Source organism: Solanum stenotomum, chromosome 5, assembly GCF_019186545.1.
Source record: "Solanum stenotomum isolate F172 chromosome 5, ASM1918654v1, whole genome shotgun sequence".
Lineage (NCBI taxonomy): Eukaryota > Viridiplantae > Streptophyta > Magnoliopsida > Solanales > Solanaceae > Solanum > Solanum stenotomum.
In genome coordinates, this window is record NC_064286.1 from 9053156 (window position 1) to 9075082 (window position 21927).

The 21927-nt window shown below is 34.5% G+C and overlaps 1 protein-coding gene across 4 annotated transcripts in view; it reads right to left on the reverse strand.

The window, feature by feature from the left end:
* LOC125864477 (actin-depolymerizing factor 10-like) overlaps positions 1–21927 on the reverse strand; it is a 616735-nt gene that overhangs the window by 581358 nt on the left and 13450 nt on the right. The window contains exon 1 of one of the 4 annotated variants that reach the window (XM_049544496.1): positions 16238–16241. The exons of 2 other annotated variants lie outside the window; for them this stretch is intronic. The gene's annotated coding sequence lies outside the window, so the exon portion shown is untranslated. Of the gene's footprint in view, positions 1–13037; positions 13042–16237; positions 16242–21927 lie in introns of those variants that run through there. One more of the 4 variants, XM_049544495.1, reaches the window with a different exon arrangement.

Here is a 21927-nt window from a genome sequence, read left to right on the forward strand (position 1 = left end):
TAATTCAGTATTTATATTCTGTTCAGATTATATCATTGCTCAGTTATGCTTTATTCAGCCTATATATTTGTTTAGCTATCATCTATATTTTGCATGCTCAGTACATTCCAAGTACAATGGATAACATAACTTTATGCAACACTTGCACCTTACTCTTATAGTATAACATTCTTCTTATGGTCAGGGGTAGCGAGACCTGAAACGCATACTCTGTGCTACATCCTTTCATGATGTAGGTTCAGCTACTCAGCATCCGGATCACGCATAGATCGATTCTTGATCCGTATTCAGCTGCTTCAGTGGCGAGTCCTCATATTTCGAGGACAACAGACATGCGTTTCATTTTTAGTCCTTCATTCAGTTTTCAGTTTTGCTAGAGTTAGCTGGGGGCATGTCCCAGTAACTCTAGTCAGTAGAGGCTTTTCAAACATAGTAATAGAATCAACTTGACTTGTTAAGTTTATCTTTCTGTCGTATTGAACTCTTAGTAAGTTTTAATATATTCAGATTAGTCGGGTATTCCCCATTTTTAGCTTCCGCATAGTATATGTTTTACTCAGTTATGTTATAGTATGCTTATGATATGCCAGACACAGAGTTAGCTTGGTAGGTCACTCGTGATCCTAGGTCTCGTGTTACGTCAAGGGATAGCCTCAGAGCGTGACAATGACTATATTGGTTTCTGTTACTGATCTTGATATGTAAATTATATTTCATTATGTGATTTTACATATAATACTATTTTCTATTACTGATCTTGATATGCAAATTATATTTCATTCTGTGATTTTACATACAATGCTATTTAACACATACTTACGTTCCTTTTGTCGTGACGTTGCATCTTTTTATTGATGCAGACTCAGACATCTAGACACGTGATCAAACTGCTCGCTAGGTTCTGTATCTTTTGTTATTGGTGAGCTCCTTCTATTTTCAGGTGCTTAGTTTTCAGTTTTCTAGTATTTTATGATTATGTGCTTAAGTTATATCAGGGGGCCTTCTCGCAATAGACATTACTCAATTATGTTTAGTGCTTTCATAAATAGAAAATTAGTTATGTTTCAATTTGGACTTCTGTGTCCTTTGTCAGTGATTTGAGTACTATAACTTACATTTACGCAAAATATTTATTTTACAAGACTTTTCTCTTCACATATTTTTAAACTATGTTTCCACTCATGTCTAGATGTATGCTCATGTTTAATATCATGTTATGAATATGCTCGGACCAACAATAACATTGAGTGTTAGTCTCGCCCAGAATCGAGGCTCGGGGTGTGGCACCTTCTTTCCAAACTAGTTGTAGTGGCCAATTACTTGAAGCCTCTTGTTACGCCCAAAGATCAAGAGAAGATGAATGTTGTTTCTCCCGCACGTCTCCTAAAGGAATTTGTAGTTATATATACATTCGAAGTTGTAGTTATTTATAAATTCGTTTTGTAGTTTGATAGATTTTACTAGTACTTTTTACTTTTAATTTATACATAAATTTTGAAAAATAACACACTAACTCGAAAATATTATTTTCTTCTATTTAAATTATAAGTGACCATTCGGAATTTACCATTAGCAAAATAAAATAAGCACTCATTTTTAATTTTTCTTTCTTATTTGATGTTTGATATCCACATTAAAATTTGACTAATTTGAATTTGTGCCATCTATAGTTTAATTTGGAGGGAAATGCTCTCTACCAAATATTTTCTCATACCCAAGTCTCGAACACGAAATCTCTAATTAAGAGAGGTACAGTCTTATCACTGCACCATATCGTTTGTGGTAGATGGTCCTCTATTTCGTTTTCACCAGTGCACTTTTGCTCCAAGTGGGAAAAAGCGCTACTTATTAATTAGCACTTTAAAAGTGATTTATGCCTCAATCATTCTTCTAACCACTAGTTTTTTTCTTTAGATTAAACAAAGATGAAAAGCAACAAAGTGATATTTTACTAATCCTCATTGAATAGGTTCTGTCACTAATTGTTTACTAATCCTAATTAAATATGTTTTGTCACTAATATTTTACTTATACTAACATATAGTATAGGTACTGTCGCTTTTTATTTTTTACCGTTGATTTCCATCACATATAATATATTAATCCTAATGATTGTTCCTCTTCAATGATTCGATAAGGTAATGAGACATTCATTCACTAAGAGACAGTTTCCAATAGTTAATAAAATACATTATGTTATATGTGTATTTGACTCAGCATTTGTCTAGACCAAAAGATATTTCCATTTTCATCCACTAACAAGAAACATGCTGGTGGGGTTATACACGTATACATATGTGTGTGAAAAAAAAAGACAAAAAAAACACATATATATGTGTCTTTAGATTTAGAGGCTTCCATGTTTTTATAGATGTATACGGATACTACCTAATAAATAATTACTTCTTTCGTCTCAATTTATGTATCTAATGATGTTTAGATTTAGAGAGTTAAACAAATTTATATATTTAATTTGGACAGGAATTTTAAGGATTCAATTCACTAGTTTTACACCATTCATATAGTTAATTAGGTAAGGAATTTAAGGACTTATACATTTACTTTAGATTATATATTTTCTTTTGTTTTGTTCATCAAGAATACACACAAAAGAAAAAGATAAAAAAGAGAAAATATAGCCTGTCAACACTGTATTTACTGTACATTTGTGTTTTTTGCCTTATAATAAAGTACTTTTTATGTGCAATAATCACAATGATCAAGAACCAATATTTACCATGATTAGTAGACAAATCATACCAATAATCAACATCAATTAAATTTGGCAAAATAGTTCCATACAATCTAGTATTAAAACATAAACTTACAGGATATTAATTTGATTGTTACATTAAATTGGTCAAAGTCAAACAATGTTAACTTGCATATATATTAATTTTCATTTAACACAAAGTTTAATATTTTTTTTAATTTTTTGGTATTATATTAAAGATATGCATAATATTGTATCAAAATGACATTTAATCTTATGATCTCAAAACGTTGAAATATTTAGCCAATTTTTTTGGAAATAAAAACTAAAAGAAAGTCAGATAAATAAACTAAAACGGAGTACCTTATAGTAATACAGAAGTGCACGATAAGTGGAGAGAATCCTTATAGCTTTTATTGAAGGGAAGGTACCAAATATAGTTAGGTTAGATACTGATATTTGTAGGATATTATAACATATGATATGAGTTATGACTATAATACATAACAGATTGATGTCAGAGGTATGATCATTTTTTTTTAGTTGTTTTTATAGATTGATGATTGATATGTTAGGTAAGTTGATGTTATTATTCTAATGTTCTTGTATCGATCATGTGATACTAACAGAAACATGCAGCTGGCCATGTCCTAAAAATCTATAAAGTACTTAGTTTTCTTTTATTTAAAATAGTTGTTACTCATCAAATCTAATTCAATTAATATTAAACCAAAAATTCATATGAAAAATGACAACAACCATAGAGGGAGTAATATATATATATATATAATTAACTAATAGAAGTGTGCTCTCTCTAACAACTTAAGCTTTTAGATGAGATGGTCACACACTTTAACATGATATTAGAGCACTGCCATCCAAAATTTAAAAAAAATTCCACATGCTTGACCCATGAAAAAAGAATCATCATCTTTTAGATGAGATTGTCACACAGAGAATTCTTCAATAATTTCTCTTCGAAGACACATGAAGCAACAATTCTTCTTTGTTCCATTCAACTTGACGTATTCATCAATAATTTCTCTTTGAAGACGAGTGGGAAATATATTATTCCACCAAATTAACTTACATAAAATATTATAGTACTACGTACCTAGGTATTTATATAGAGCTATCCTAACATATATTTATTCTATTACTTGTATCGTTATTTAATTCTATTCATTTATCTTCCTCTCAAATACATGTATCCAATCATACATGTACATCTTTTTTGATATCCTAAATACATAAACTATAACTAAAAAATTTCATATACCATACAAAAATAATTAAAAAAAGATCTAATTATCTTCGTTCAGATAGACGTGATAGCATCTAACTACCCAAACCACGTGAATCAAGACATTCATTAACCCAATTACAATATATATGCGAAAGTTAAAACAATTAAAGTCTAAAAGTTGAAATATATATATTATAGAATTAATTAAGGTAATGGTCTAATACATCTTGAAATTTAAATAGTCACGAACGTTATTTAAAAAGACACCTAACCTTTGGCCCGTCAACCAATGGTTTAAAAGGCGAGGCGTGAGGTGAGACGTTTTATGCAGTACGGGGTGAGACGTCTTATTCACACTTCTTCATAGCTTTTGGTGATACCTTCTTGCTTCCGGAGGACTCCATTTTTATTCTTTTAGTAGTATTTGAGGTGTCGTAGTTCTTGTCCAGACACATATCTTGAACAATAGAAGCTTCATAGATAGAAAAAGTTTGATGTTAGATGTTTTTTTTTCCATGTTTATCTCCAAGTGTTTTCCTTGAAACTTATTCATGTTAAGTATTTAAGATAGTGTGTTAAAGCTTTTCTTTAAATGATTTAAATTCTCATCTATTTAAGGCTCCCATGTATCATATTTAGTCTCATGTCTATAGTTAGTCAGGTCAAGGATTCTCTTGGGGACCAACAATGGTTCTCGAGTGTCGGCAACATCCAGGATATAGGCTTAAGGCGTGATAAAACCCTTGACTCAGGACTAGACCGCAACTGGTGACTCCACCCTCTACACAAAATTTGAACCTTAGCCTGAACCTAATTCGAGACTTAAATTCCGTCCCAGACCCCGACCAAACCTAGACTCGGATATCAACCCCAACTCGAGATCCGACCCTTAACCTTAACCACAGCCTAACCTGAGACTCGAGACTTGACCCTTGACACCAACTTAGAGTTCGACCCCAACCTCGTCTCGATAGTTGACCATCAACCCTACCCTAACTTAGGACTCAACCCCGACTCGAGATCTGATCTCAACTCATAACATGAACCGACCCCTACTCAAAAGACGATTTAGGACCTGACCCTGAACTTTGAGCAGGGAGCGGACCCCGATACATACTCGAGAACTGACCCTTGCCTCGATTTGGGACTCAACCCTTTTTTTGTTTTTCTCAAATTTCAGCAGTTGTTAAGCTATGTTAAACTTAATTTGTTAAAATTAGCATATTTAAAATGTGTGGTTGTACAAGTAGATAGATTTATAAAATTTTATACTCCCTCTGTCCCATTTTATATGACACCCTTTCCATTTTAGTTGTCCCAAAAGAATGTTACCTTACTATAACTAGAACATTTCAACTTTAAAATTTCCCTTTTATCCTTATTGAAATGATTTACAACCACACAAATATCTAAGGATTGTTTTAGACCACAAGTTTAAAAAGTCTTTATTTTTTTCTTAAACATTATGCTAAGTCAAATGGGGCCACCAAAATGGGACGGAAGGAGTAACATGTTTTTTCTTTATCCCAATTTATATGACATACTTTCATTTATAGTCAGTCCCAAAAATAATGACACATTTCAATATTTAGTAATGTTGTAACTTTAAAATGCTCATTTTATACTTAATGAGATGATTTCTAATCACACAAATGCCTATGACTTATTTTAGAACACAAGTTTTAAAAGTCTATTTTTCTTTCCTAAATTATATGCACAGTCAAACTAGATCATATAAATTGAGACAGAGGAAGAAATATTTAATTGTTTATGAAGTTTGTGGATATTTGGGTAAGAATATTTATTGATATATATATATATCTAAATGGGAACAATAAAAAGTTGAGTCAAATTATGGGTTGGGTTATCACCAATATTCTGTCCATCTTGACCCAACCTATCTTAGCCCAAGTAAGCTTAGGGAATGATTGGGAATTGACCCATCTATTGGTTCAGACTACCTTAGCCCGCCCTACATCAGTCCAAACAACCCTTTTGCCACTCCTATGTATGGGGTTCTCGATGCTTATGGTGGCTGGTAATGGGAGCAAGATACTTCCTCGGAAGTTGATGATAGTGATTGTGTGTTAATAATGAATAGAGTAATGATAAAAACTCTATATATACGTGAGCAATGATTTAACTATTTCAAATTTCGTACAACATTTTAATAATTCATACCTATTAAGAACTAACTAGGGATTAACTCAAAGAAAAAAATACTTAATAAGTTGTAATGTACATGATATAGATTCAGACTTTCCTCAAATAAAAATAAACGTGACCTTAGTCAAAGATTCTTTAGTTTTTACAATCTGAGCTAGGTTGCTTGCTAACCAGATAAAATATAGAGAAGTTGAACAACACACTACTTTATGATCTATGAATTAAGGGTTTTACTTTACAAGTACTGCCCCCACTCCATAACTTGGTAAAAGGCCTTAGCTCTTCTCTATATGCTCTAATTGATCCCTCAAACATTTTTCTGGGCTATCATAAACAAATTTTATAAGCATTGCACTTTCAAGGTTACAAGTCAAATGCACTAATACTAGAAAAATATGTAGAATTTGGAACTCTAAGATGATTCCAAAAGTTTAGGATAACCTTGTTCACTCATAAACAAACTTTGGCAATTTAAGTTTTTTCCCATCCCATTACTTTGTCAATCGATTAGATGTAACAAAGATCAGGGTCGCCTTGCACAAAGTAGAAAGTACACATGTAAAAATAAATCTCAAGATTTAAAATCCACCAGATGCATTGGTAATCGGAGGTCAAATATTATTGTTTAATAACTTGCAATTATAATCTAACGAGAGCATATATATGCTTTTGATGTCATTTCAAGTATCTATATGCCATTCATTGTCCATCATAACTAGAACATGATTTTAACTTCAGTATATATAGTTTTTGTCATGAAACCAAGGATCATTATTAGTATAGCTTGATGAATTTGACACGTGTGAGTTCTCATTGCACAACCATTTGATATATGCTAAAAATTTAGATGGGATAAAAGGAGAATTGCAAGGAGAGGTAATATAACCATCTCCTTAGACTGACCTTAGACTGAGAAGCAATTAACCATTGTAACTTCAAATTAATGGTGAAGCTTTCTAAAGTACTTGCATCACACTAGTTCTCCACCAAGAGGCATGAAACTAACATAACGACCTTTCAAATCCACAATTTTAAATAAAGCACCCCAACCAGAACACACTCATGAGCATCAATCTAGTCAGAATAATATAACTTTACAATGTCAATTCACATTCATCAAACCCAATTTATCATTTTCGAACATAGACTCATCTATCGATCATAACTCAATTTAATGACTTAAATAACATCCCAATATCATAGGCTTGTGCCAAAATCATAAGCTATCAGTTGTTATTTACATACATAGTAGTATAATGCCAACCGTGGGTTAGCTTGGGGTCACTTGTGACCCTAAACAACGTCTTATGACTAGGGTGTAGTCTCATGACATTACTATAAGCCATATTGAAGATGCAATGTCCACAACATCCACACCCCCAATGTCATATCTTCGGACAGCAAATTCCAAATCAAAGTTTGCCATCATGGAAGTCGCTGATCCTTCTAAGGATGCTTAAGGACCAAATAAAAACTTCCCTAGGCTCTAATCCTCTAATTTTCATCTTTTATTCAAACATTTTCAATCCCTTTTTGGTGCTCATCAATATTTATGTTAGGAATAATAGTCTTACAATCACACCAGCCACAAATTGGATTTATCATAGCTTCCTTTAGTGGAATAAGCTCGATACAAAGTTTATCATTTTCTCTTTTCGACTGATTAGACAACATAATTTAATTTTATAGTTAACCACAAAAATTTCAACAAAGATAAAATGAATCAAGGAAAAGAATGTATTGATGCATCACCTTCACTTGACTTCTTCTACTTTGGAACCAAAGTAGTTGGTTGCAATGCATAGAAAGTTTATTTCCAAGATCTTTTCTTGCTTTTTGATAAGATAAGGATTCTCTTGGAAGAAAGTGCTATCAAAGAGTCAACAAATGACCAAAATTTGGAATTAACATTAGCAAATTAACAAGTACAAAAGAAACTAGAACGATACACATTCTTCAAGCACTTGAAGTTGGTTGGAATTATGCCTATTGCATATCCTCTTTAATGATTCACCATATAGAGAATCCAGTTCATCTCTTAATGCACCACTATCTATGTCTGCACCAACATCTCTAAATGCACCACCATCTATGGTGTCACCAACATCTCTAAATGCACCACCATCTATGGTGTCACCAACATCTCTAGAAAGTAGTATTGAAATTCTTATTATAGTGACAACATAGATGGTGGTATATCAAGAGACGAACTGGATTCTTTGTGTTGTGAATCCTTAAAGAGGAAATATAGTAGGCATAATTCCAACCAACATCAAGAGCTTGGAGCGTGTGTATTATTCCGTTTTTTTGTACTTGTTAATTTACTAGTTTTAATTACAACCTTTGGTCATTCGATCTTTTTGAGAGAAATTTCTTCCAAGAGAATCCTCATCATGATCAATATGCATGCAAGAAGAGATATTGGATTAAATTCTCGATTGCATTGCGACCAAGTGAAGCTTTGGTTCCAAAATAGAAGAAGACAAGTAAAGGTGGTGTATCAATACTTTCTTTTCCTTGATTCATTCTATCCTTTGTGTGAAATTTTTGTGGTTGATATATTTATGAAAGTGAATTGTGTTTTTTAATTAATCGTTATTGAAACACAAAGAAAATGGAACCTTAGAAAAAGAAAATGATAAACTTTGCATAGAACATAATGCACTGAAGGAAATCATGAAAAATCCAATTTGCGACCGATGTAATTGTCAGGTTGTTATTCCTGACATAAATACTGAGGAGCATCAAACAAGGATTTAAAATATCTAACTAAAAGATAAAACTAAGAGGATTAGTGCCCATGAAAAACTTTAGGGGCCTTTAGCAGTTCTTAGATGGATAAATGACTACTGAGACATCAAGCTCTGATTTGGTATTTGCTACTGGAAGAAATGGAATTGGGGGTGTGACTGTTGTGGACACAACATCACCAATGAGTTTTAATTTTGGAAATGTTATGTCATGACCGGTGTCAGTAATTATCTTATTCAAACGTCATACTTAGTTAAACTACATTATATGAATTGGAACAGAGAATGTAATATTTAATTATTTATTCAGACATGTTGATGGATATTTGGGTATGAAAATTTAGAGAAATATATAAAAGAGAATAACACAAGTTGAGTCGAATTGTATGGGCTAGGTTATGAGCCAACATTCAGCCCATCTAGACCCAGCCTATCTTAGCTCAAGTAAGCTTTGAGCAAGTTGAGAAGTGACCCATCTATTGGTTAAGGCCGCCTTAACCCACCAAACTTCAGTCCATACAACCCATTTGCCACCCTAAGTATAGGGCGGTTGTCGAGGCTTGTGGTGCCTGGTAATTGGGAGCAAGATCGTGACTCAGAAGTTGATGATAGTGATTGTTTTAATAATGGATAGAGATAGTAAAGGCTATATATAAGTGAGCAATAATTTATTGATTTTAAATTCGGTACACTATTTAAATAGTTTTTACCTATTAAGAAAAACTAGGGATTAGTTCAAAGAAAAAAAACATAATAAATTTTAATTGAAATGATACAGATCCAGACTTTCCTCAATTTGAAATAAATAGGATCTTGGTCATATTCTTTAGTATTTACATTTTGAGTTAGGTTGCCTGTTAAAAAAAGAGATGGATGATTTGAACAACACTTTACTTTATGAATTATGGATTAAGAGTTTCACTTTACAAGATAAAGGCTTTAGCTCTTCTCTATACGCCCTAACTTATCTTCATGCACTGTTGGGGCTATCAGAATCAAATTTTATAGACATTGCACAAGGTCACAAGTCAGATGCACTAATACTAGAAAAATATGTACAATTTGTAACTCTAAGATGATTTCATAAGTTTAGGACAGTCTTCTTCATTCATAAATTAATTTTGGCAATTTCAATTTTTCATATCCCCTTAATTACTTTGTCAATCGTTTCGATACAATAAAGATCAGGGCGGCCTAGTACAAAATACAAAGGACACATCTAAAAGTAAAAATTCAAGATTTAATATTAATTAAAGTAGATGCAACTCATAACATTATCTTTGGACATTTGATTATATATGAAGATTCATAATCATTTCTCACATGTCTTTCTTCCTAAAACTGACTTATCTAGCTCCCATCCTTTCTTACACAGTCGGTGATATTGCACAAGCCTTGATTACCATGTTGATCTTAGGTTAAACTTTCTTGCCGAATATCATTAGTGTATGAAGGTTAAAAAAAAACTATTGTTTGATAACTTGCAGTTATGATCTAATGAGAGAATATGTTTGTGATGCCATTTCAAGTACCTATATGCCAGTCATTATCCATCTAATGAGACTTCATCAGAGCAGTTGGTTGTTAAGTAGTTAAAAGGTGGTTAGGATGATTAAGGGTAGTATAGTCTTTTCTCTTAAAAGTTGTTACAACTAATTCTTCCAATAGTTAGTTGCATAAACAACTATAAATACATGTTCATGTCATTGTACAAGTTAGCCTTTTGAGCTCATAAATGGAATTCTTCTTTCTTCTCTTCTAGTAGCTTCTGTAAATCGTGTCTACGTTCATGGTATCAGAGCCATACACAGTGACGAACTGTGATAGGCATTTTAGGTTGAAGAATCAGAGAGTTGCTTTGTCGATTCACATATTCGAATCAGAGTTGCTTTTTCAATTCACAGATTCTCAGTTGATCTGCAGATTGAAGTTCACGTCTGTTATTAACTGAGTTTGATTTTTATTCCGCAACAAGTTTGATTACTATGTCTCCAGATCGAGTAGCTGAAGAACTAAATCAAGGTATCAACAATGGAGAAATTGTTGGTTTTGGTTCCTTCGATTTGCCTTCTAATACAGTCTCATCATCTCAAGGTATTGATTACAATCATCCTCTGTTTCTTAGTCCTACTGATGTGAGTGGTGTTAGCCTTATCTCTTTTCAATTACTTGGCATTGAGAATTATACATTGTGGAATCGATCTATTACACTAGCTCTATTGGGAAGAAATAAAATAGGATTGGTAGATGGATCCTGTAGGAAGGAAGTTTATGGTAAAGAACTGTGGGGGCAATGGGAGAGGGTAAATGCCATTGTATTGTCTTGGTTAATGAATTCAGTCTCTAAGAGTCTTCTTAGTGGTGTTGTTTTTGCTTCGAGTGCTTTGCAAGTTTTGAATGACTTGAAAGAGAGATTTGATAGAGTAGATGGCTCTAGAACATATAGTCTTCACAAAGACATTGTAACATTGCAACAAGGTACTAATTCAGTTTCTGAGTATTATACAAGACTTAAAACTTTGTGGGATGAGTCTGAACTTTTAGTGCCTGCACCTTGTTGCAACTGTGATAAATCAAAAGGATTTGTGGCTCACATGAATAGGCAGAAGTTGTATCAGTTTTTGATGGGGGTTAAATGAGTCTTTTCAACAGGCCAGAAGTCAGATTATGATGCTAAATCCTCTACCTACTATTAATCATGCTTATGCTATGATAGTAGGAGATAATAGCCAAAAAGCAGTGATGTCTCACAGCACTAGCATGGGAATGAACACAGTTAGTGCTGACTCTGTGGCTATGTGTTCTAAATCTGCATCTACCTCAGGTGTAAATCAGAGATTCAAGAGGAACTCGGTATTGATTTGTGACTTTTGTAAGTGTAAAGGTCATAGCAAGGAGTATTGCTACAAGATCGTAGAGTATCCACCTGACTTCAAGTCAAAAAGGAAGCCACAAGGTACTGCATCAGATGGCACTCCTGATCAGGTTCACTTCTCCTATGGTATGAATACGAATGTGCAGGTACCAGGATGGGGATGAAAAACTGATAGCTCTCAGAGTGATCATGGTGTACCAGGTCCTTCCAATTCTTCTAAGTTGCTGAGTCAAGCTGAATAGGATGTGAAGCAGTTGTTGAAAGGTTGCACTTTCACAAAGGATCAATATGATCACATTCTCAAAGGTGTTCAACACAAGACAGACATTGCCTCATTGGATTGTAATGCTACACCTGCTGCTGCTCTCACTGCAGGTAAATCATTACATGTTCCTGATATTAACAGAGTGTGGATTGTAGATATTGGTGTTACTAACCATATGGTATCTGATTTAGATATGTTTATCAAAGGCACTATTTCGAAATTAGAGGTTCCTAAGGTTGTGTACTTACCTAATGGAGATAGTCCTCATGTGACACATGTAGGCTCATGTGCATTAGGAGATAATGGTATTATTTCCAATGTGTTGTATCTACCTGACTTCCAGTACAATTTGATGTCTGTCAGCAAATTAACAAAGGAGCTAGATTGCTCAATTACTTTCTTCCCTAACTATTGTGTTTTCCAGGAGCTTTACAGTGGAAAGGTGAAGCAAATTGGTGAAGAAACAGGTTGTCTGTATACTCAAAAGCATGTCAGTAATCAAAGGGATATAGCTTTAAGTGTGTCTCAAGTTTCTACAGATATGGAGTTGTGGCATCAAAGGCTAGGACATGTCTCTTCTGGTGTCCTTAATAGAATGTTTTCTATGAATAAAGAAAGTCAGTGTAAGGTGTCTAAGTGTTTAGTTTGTCCTTATGCCAAGCAAACTAGACTTAGTTTTCCTACTAGCAGTATCAAGAGTTGTGACTGTTTTGAGTTGATTCATGTAGACCTTTGGGGTCCATATAATACAACTACTTTTGATGGAAACAAGTATTTTCTTACTATAGTGGATGACTTCTCAAGAATGACTTGGTTGTTTCTTCTTAAACATATATATGATGTTTGTGTTTCCTTACAAATGTTTGTGCAATATGTTCATAATCAATTTGCCAAGACTGTTAAGACAATAAGGTCTGATAATGGCACTGAGTTTGTAAACTCTACTTGTGCAAGCATGTTTCAAAAGTTAGGTATTATACATCAGAGATCTTGTCCATATACACCCCAGCAGAATGGGGTGGCTGAAAGAAAACACATGCATCTCCTTGAAGTTACAAGATCACTCAGATTTCAAGCAAAAATTCCTATCAAGTACTGGGGGCATTGTGTATTAGCAGCAACCTACATTATCAATAGACTTCCTAGCAGTGTACTTGATTTTCAATCTCCCTATGAGAGATTATATGGTAGCAAACCATTACTGTCTCATTTTAAGACTATTGGTTGTTTATGCTTTGCCAAAAGTCTTACTGAACATGATAAACTAATGCCTAGAGCCAGGTCTGCTATTCATATGGGGTATTCAGCAACACAAAAAAGGTACATACTTCTGGATCTTACCACCAAAGTTTTTTTTGTAAGCAGAGATGTTATGTTTAGGGAGGACATGTGTAACATCCGACAATTTAAAATGAATATGAAGAAGCTTGAAATTGGAAGTAGTCATTTTTGGAAAAAAATTCAGAATCTGGAAATTCGGCCAAGTGTGGAAATCAGTGAGTTTTTGGCAAACTTTGAGCAGTCATAACTCCTAGCTCAGGATGATCCAGGAGTAGTTCCAGTTATTTTTAGAAAGCCCTTGGAACGATCTTTCCAACGCCACCGAGTTTGCTCGATTTCGAGTTCGTATGAGCGAGTTATGCCCTTTGAAAGTTGGGCAGTTGGCAGGGAGTCCGTCCGAAAATTTAAGGGCATTTTGGTCTTTTCACAAATCATTTCTTTTGAGGTTATATTGTTGTGTTAGGCTGGTTGTGGATCATTTTTGTTTCATTTTAAAAGAGTAAGAGTTAGGGTTCTTGAGTGAAGAAGAGAAGAAGAAGAAGAAGTGGGAGCTAGGGTTGTGGATGCAAGACGTTTTCTTCATCAAATTTCTTGGGGAATCTTAGTAAAGGTATGGGAGTTCTTTATCTAGGGCAAGCTATCACCCTAGAGCCAATTTCAAATGGTTTTCAACTTTTCCAAAGTTTGTGAAAAAGCCTAATTTCTACTCAAACTCATGGGTTCTTGCATGAAACGATTTCAAATGATAAGTTATGATATTATTGATGTTTATTTGATGTTTTAAGATGAAAAACTCCATGAATNTATCAACAATGGAGAAATTGATGGTTCTGGTTCCTTCGCTTTGCCTTCTAATACAGTCTCATCATCTCAAGGTATTGATTACAATCATCCTCAGTTTCTTAGTCCTACTGATGTGAGTAGTGTTAGCCTTATCTCTTTTCAATTACTTGGCATTGAGAATTATACATTATGGAATCGGTCTATTACACTAGCTCTATTGGGAAGAAATAAAATAGGATTGGTGGATGGATCCTGTAGGAAGGAAGTTTATGGTGAAGAACTGTGGGGGCAATGGGAGAGGGTAAATGACATTGTATTGTCTTGGTTAATGAACTCAGTCTCTAAGAGTCTTCTTAGTGGTGTTGCTTTTGCTTCGAGTGCTTTGCAAGTTTGGAATGACTTGAAAGAGAGATTTGATAGAGTAGATGGCTCTAGAACATATAGTCTTCACAAAGACATTGTAACATTGCAATAAGGTACTAATTCAGTTTCTGAGTATTATACAAGACTTAAAACTTTGTGGGATGAGTCTGAACTTTTAGTGCCTGCACCTTGTTGCAACTGTGATAAATCAAAAGGATTTGTGGCTCACATGAATAGGCAGAAGTTACATAAGTTTTTGATGGGGTTAAATGAGTCCTTTCAATAGGCCAGAAGTCAAATTCTGATGCTAAATCCTCTACCTACTATTAATCATGCTTATGCTATGATAGTAGGAGATGAAAGCCAAAAAGCAATGATGTCTCACAGCAATAGCATGGGAATGAACACAGTTAGTGCTGACTCTGTGGCTATGTATTCTAAATATGCATCTACCTCAGGTGTAAATCAGAGATTCAAGAGGAATTCAGTCTTGATTTGTGACTTTTGAAAGTGTAAATGTCATAGCAAGGAGTATTGCTACAAGATTGTAGGGTATCCACATGACTTCAAGTCAAAAAGGAAGCCACAAGGTACTGCATCAAATGGCACTCCTAATTAGGTTCACTTCTCCTATGGTATGAATATGAATGTGCAAGTACCAGGATGGGGAAAAAAACTGATAGCTCTCAGAGTGATCATGGTGTACTAGGTCTTTCCAATTCTTCTAAGTTGTTGAGTCAAGCTGAACAGGATGTGAAGCAGTTGTTGAAGGGTTGCACTTTCACAAGGGATCAATATGATCACATTCTCAAAGGTGTTCAACACAAGACATACATTGCCTCATTGGATTGTAATGCTACACCTGCTGCTGCTCACACTGTAGGTAAATCATTACATATTCCTGATATTAACAAAGTGTGGATTGTAGATACTGGTGCTACCAACCATATGGTATCTGATTTAGATATGTTTATCAAAGGCACTGTTTCGAAATTAGAAGTTCCTAAGGTTGTGTACTTACCTAATGGAGATAGTACTCATGTGACACATGTAGGCTCATGTGCATTAGGAGATAATGGTATTATTTCCAATGTGTTGTATCTACCTGACTTTCAGTACAATTTGATGTTTGTCAGCAAATTAACAAAGGAGCTAGACTGCTCAGTTACTTTCTTCCCTAACTGTTGTGTTTTCCAGGAGCTTTACAGTGGAAAGGTAAAGCAAATTGGTGAAGAAACAGGTTGTGTGTATACTCAAAAGCATGTCAGTAATCAAAAGGATATAACTTTAAGTGTGTCTTAAGTTTCTACAGATATGGAGTTGTGGCATCAAAGGCTAGGACGTGTCTCTTCTGGTGTCCTTGCTAGAATGTTTTCTATGAATAGAGAAAGTCAGTGTAAGGTGTCTAAGTGTTTAGTTTGTCCTTATGCCAAGCAAACTAGACTTTGTTTTCCTACTAGCAGTATCAAGAGTTGTGACTGTTTTGAGTTGATTCATGTAGACCTTTGGGGTCTATATAATACAACTACTTTTGATGGAAACAAGTATTTTCTTACTATAGTGGATGACTTCTCAAGAATGACTTGGTTGTTTCTTCTTAAACATAAATATGATGTTTGTGCTTCCTTACAAATGTTTGTTCAATATGTTCATAATCAATTTGCCAAGACTGTTAAGACAATAAGGTCTAATAATGGCACTGAGTTTGTAAACTCTACTTGTGCAAGCATGTTTCAAAAGTTAGGTATTATACATTAGAGATCTTGTCCAGATACACCCCAGCAAAATGGGGTGGCTGAAAGAAAACACAGGCATCTCCTTGAAGTTACAAGAGCACTCAGATTTCAAGCAAAAATTCCTATCAAGTACTGGGGGCATTGTGTATTAGCAGCAGCCTACATTATTAATAGACTTCCTAGCAGTGTACTTGATTTTCAATCTCCCTATGAGAGATTATATGGTAGCAAACCATTACTGTCTCATTTTAAGACTATTGGTTGTTTATGCTTTGCCAAAAGTCTTACTGAACATGATAAACTAATGCCTAGAGCTAGGTCTGCTATTCATATGGGGTATTCAGCAACACAAAAAGGGTACATACTTCTGGATCTTACCACCAAAGTTTTTTTTGTAAGCAGAGATGTTATGTTTAGGGAGGACATATTTCCCTTTGCATATGATAAACATTCTAGAAGACACCAGTTATTCACAGATATATTCCAAGGCAGTTCAACTGTCAATTTTCAAAGAGTTGTCTCAGCCAGCTTATGTATCTTATAATCCTGAGCATGAAGGTCTTGAACCTGACCTTGCAAATCGGGAGCTTGAACAGTTTGGAGATCCAGAACATGTCCAGCATATGCCTGAGAATTCAGATGATAACTTGACTGCAGTTTGTGATCCTTTAGCAGAACCAAGCTCAGGTAGTTCTTCTTCTAGTACTGACACTCTTATGGATTTTAGTCAAGAGGGTCAACTGGTTGTTGTATCTCTTGAGATCAGAAGGTCCACTAGAACTAAGCAGTCTCCTGCTTGGTTGACAGATTTTGTTACACAAAAGACAGTTAAGTATCCTATGGGAAATTATGTGAGCTATAACCATCTCTCCTCCTCTTATCAGTGTTATATTGATGCTTCTTCCTCACTGAAGGAACCTAGTACAAATTCTGAAGCTATGTCGGATCAAAGGTGGATAGATGCTATGTAGTTGGAAATTCAGGCATTAGAAAGCAACAATATATGGGTGGTTACTGATCTTCCCCAAGGAAAGAAACCTATAGGTTGCAGATGGGTATATAAGATTAAGTATAAGGCTACTGGTGAAATTGAGAGGTTCAAGGCATGGTTGGTGGCTAAAGGCTACAGTCAACAAAAAGGAATAGATTACAAGGAGACTTTCTCACCTGTGGTTAAGATGGTCACAGTGAGATCTATAGTTTCTCTTGCAGCATCTCGAAAATGGCATATTCATCAGATGGATGTCTTTAATGCTTTTCTTCAAGGTGATTTAGAGGATGAAATTTATATGCAGCTCCCTCAAGGTTTTGTCAGTCAAGGGGAGAAGGTTTGTAGACTGACTAAGTCCCTATATGGTCTCAAACAAGCACCAAGACAAAGGAATCACAAGTTGACTGAAGCTCTTATTGCTCTCCAGAGTCAGTATGACTATTCTTTGTTTATTCAAGATTCAGAGGCTGGTATAGTCATTGTACTTGTGTATGTAGATAATATGTTGGTTACTGGAAACAGTCTGAAATTGATTGAAGAGACAAAGCAAGCCTTACAGAAGTGTTTCAAAATGAAGGATCTAGGTGAACTAAAGTATTTTTTGGGCATTGAGTTCACTAGGACAGAACAAGGCATACTTATGCATCAAAGAAAGTATATCTTGGAGCTTATAGCTGAAGTAGGAATGTCAGCAGCAAAGCCTGCAGAAACTCCCATTGATGTTAATATCAAGCTAACATCAAAACAGTATGATGAGCAAATAAGGGACAAGAAGAATTCTGAAGATCAACTGGTGGATCCAACATCATATCAAAAGCTAATTGGGAAATTGTTGTATCTTAACATGACAAGACCAGGTATATCATTTAGCACTCAGACTCCAAGTCAGTTCCTACAACATCCAAAGAAGTCACATATGGATGCAACTTTAAGAGTGGTGAGATATCTCAAGAAACAGCCTGGACAGGGTCTGTTATTGACTAGTTCTTCAAATGAATTGGTTACTGCATGTTGTGATGCAGACTGGGCCTCTTGTCCACTTACCAGGAGGTCTGTTACAGGCTACATGATCAAGATAGACAACTTTTTAGTGTCATGGAAAGCAAAGAAGCAAACCACAGTCTCCAAAAGTTCAGCTGAAGCTGAGTACAGAAGTCTTGCATCGACTGTATCAGAATTAGTATGGTTGCTTGGGATGTTAAAGTAAGTAGGAGTTGAAGTGCAGTTGCCAATACAAGTATACAATGACAGTAAAGCAGCAATACAAATAGCTGCAAATCCAGTCTATCACGAGAGGACAAAACATATAGAAATAGACTGTCACTTTATAAAGGAAAGGATACAACAAGGTTCAATCAAAGTGAATTATATACCAACACAAGAACAACCAGCAGATATTTTGACAAAGGGGTTGTCCAGAAGTCAACATGAGTATTTGTTATCCAAGCTAGGAGTGTTGAACATTTTTGCCCCTCCTAGCTTGAAGGGGAGTAATGAGACTTCATCAGAGTAGTTGGTTGTTAAGTAGTTAAAAGGTGGTTAGGATGATTAAGGGTAGTATAGTCTTTTCTCTTAAAAGTTGTTATAACTCATTCTTCCAATAGTTAGTTACATAAACGACTATAAATACATGTTCATGTCATTGTACAAGTTAGCCTTTCGAGCTCATAAATGGAATTCTTCTTTCTTCTCTTCTAGTAGCTTCTGTAAATCGTGTCTACGTTCACCATCAGAACTAATAAACGACTTTCACTTTGATATATATAGATTTTTTCATTATACCAAGGATCATTATCAGTATAGCTTACTGGCAATCTTAAATGAATTTGATACACGTGGTTTCTCATTTTTCAACAATTCGATATAATCTTAAAACTGGGGAGAGATACAAGGAGAATTTTGTGAAGAGGTAATACAACCATCTCCTTAGAGTGAGAAGCACTTAACCATTGTCACTTCAAACTGACTCTGAAGCATTATACAGTACTAGCAGTGTACACCAGTCTTTCCATCAAGAGGTAACGAAACACAACTACCCTTCAAATCTATAATTTTAAATAAAACACCCCAATTAGTACGTCCCTCACATCACTACACCCTCATGAGCATCAATCTAGTCATAATATAACTTAACAATGTCAATTCACATTCATCAAACCCAATTAATCATTTTCGAACATAGCTTCAATCTTTCATAAATCAATTTAATGACTAAAATAATGTCCAAGTATCATAAGCTTGTGCCACCACTATAATAAAAACAACTTTTAGCTATAATAAATGCGTACATTAACAGAGTGTTAAAACCTTTATCACCTAAATTACAAGGAGCGTTAATTGTTTCTAAAAAGTATATTTAGCGGTTAAGTTATTGCCATTAATTAATTACCACTAAATATCATTTTTGTTGTAGTACACTACTATTACCAGTTCATAATATTGCAATAGTTCACTTATTTAATCATGACACAAAAAATAAACCATTCTCAACAAATCCATTAGTTTTTCCCCATTCTTCATAAACACCCAATACTAAGATTTAATTAAACCAGGATCAACAACTAATTAAATAAAATCAAAGCTCTTAATGAATAACAATAGTACTAATATATGTAAATCCCATAAAATCCTTTATATCTAGCAATTCCAATGAATATGGTATTAAAATGAATCTAGGTTATAGAGTGGTACATAACATAGCAAATCCTTGTAAAACTTGTATAAGATTTCACCATTAAAGTTGTACGTCGAACTCCAAAAGGATAAATGATAAACTACAGCCTTGTATCATCCTTTCTTAAAACCTAGTCAAGGAGAAGGAAGGTTTGTTGGCAATATATCTTTTCAGAAATATTTGGAAAAAAACCCTAGTTATGTCTAAAGATTTCAAGGAGAACCTTGGTAAAATTATTATTTGACAATATAACTTGTCATTATTTGGCAAATATTTTTGGGAACTTCGAGAAATTTAAAAATTATCACAAATTTTTTATATTTTATAAAAACATCCATCATTTATAGATTTGGACTGAATTTTACCCATAGTTCATTCTATAAAATTTATATAATTATATACATATTTGATATATTTTATTCCAACTTGCTCTCCGAAGTCACTTCCAATTACAAGTAGTAATACTAATTTCTTTTTGCATACAAATCAATGGTATTTTTCTTTTGTTTTCTTCCTCTTTTTTTCAAATTCATATTAGTTGTGTGCACTGTCAAAAATTTTAACGGAACATGTTCATTATAAGATTCATAATACAAACCTATGGGTAATTTTAATAGTTTTTAGAACTTATAGGTATCAATCATATTTATTTGACAAGTCAATTATTTTCCCAAAAAATATATGGCACGCCCCGAGGCTACCCCCTTGACGTAAACATGGGACCTAGGATCATGAATGACCCAAAGATAACCCTGAGCAGGCATATCATAAGCAAACTGAACATATCTATGAAAACACGAACTAATGTGGAATTTATAACTAATAGTGGGGAATACCCAAAAATGGTCTAAATATATAAATATTGAATAAGAGTATAGTGATACTGAACAATCAGTCAAATGCTAAAGCAGAATCTAAAACTATGTCTGAACAAGCCTATACTGACTAGAGTTGCTGGGACATGTCCCAGCTAACCCTAGAAAATTGAAACTGAAGTGAGAGACTGAAATAGAAAACATGTCTATTGTCCTCGAAGTATGAGAACTCACCACTGATGTTACTAAATACAGATCGGGGACCGATCTATGCGTGATATGGATGTTGAGTACCTGAACCTACATCATGAAAGGATGTAGCGTAGATTATGTGTCAGTACTTGGAATGCACTGAGCATGCATCATATGGAATATAACTGAACAAACATATAAGCTGAACAAAATATAACTAAGCAATGACATAATCTGAATTATAACAATAATACAGAAATATATTGTAATGAACTGAACTGGATGCAATGACTAAGTACTGATTTCTAACATAACATACTGAGACTGAATATTGTAATGTGTTTGAAAACCTGGTCAAATGCACTAAGAGTCTGACTGTGGGAGCTACTATCAACCGACATAAAATCACGTGAGCTAAACGCAGAGTCCGATGTATACGCCCCATCGAGAGGACCCAACATACCTTGCCAAGGGTATAAAGGCATGGCTAACATGATCACTATATCTGATGCCCACCAGAGGGGATTTATAATCTTATGGGGGCACATAGTTCTGGGACTATGAGGGTACGCTGAACCCTAGTCTAACTCGGTGCTAAGCCTACTCCCAACTGGAAATGTGTATGACACAACATAACTGAAATACTAGATAGCTTAATGTTCTGACATGCAAATATGAGAATGCAACATTTAGGAACTAATAATGTAACATTTGAAAAATTGAACATGTTTATCTGTTTAACTGACCTAGCAAGTGTAATTCATGAACTAAGAGAATCTACACAACTAGGGTTCTGAGTTTCGTGCAAGGAACTAAGCAAACTTTCCAAGAAAACATGATAATTCGATTACGAATACTACAACAGCTAAATCACAACAATTGTCCAAGGTTTTAGAAACCCTAGGTCTAAACAAGATATTGAGAATCAAGAATCTCACTGAATTCTAGGGACCTGGTGGATGAAAGGAACCCACTAGTGAAATCCCACATACCTGGTGACAAATTGAACAAAGAAATCTTTCGATCTTGAGGAAGGAATTGAAGAAAACCTTTTGCGTTCTTGGAAGGGTTGGGTCG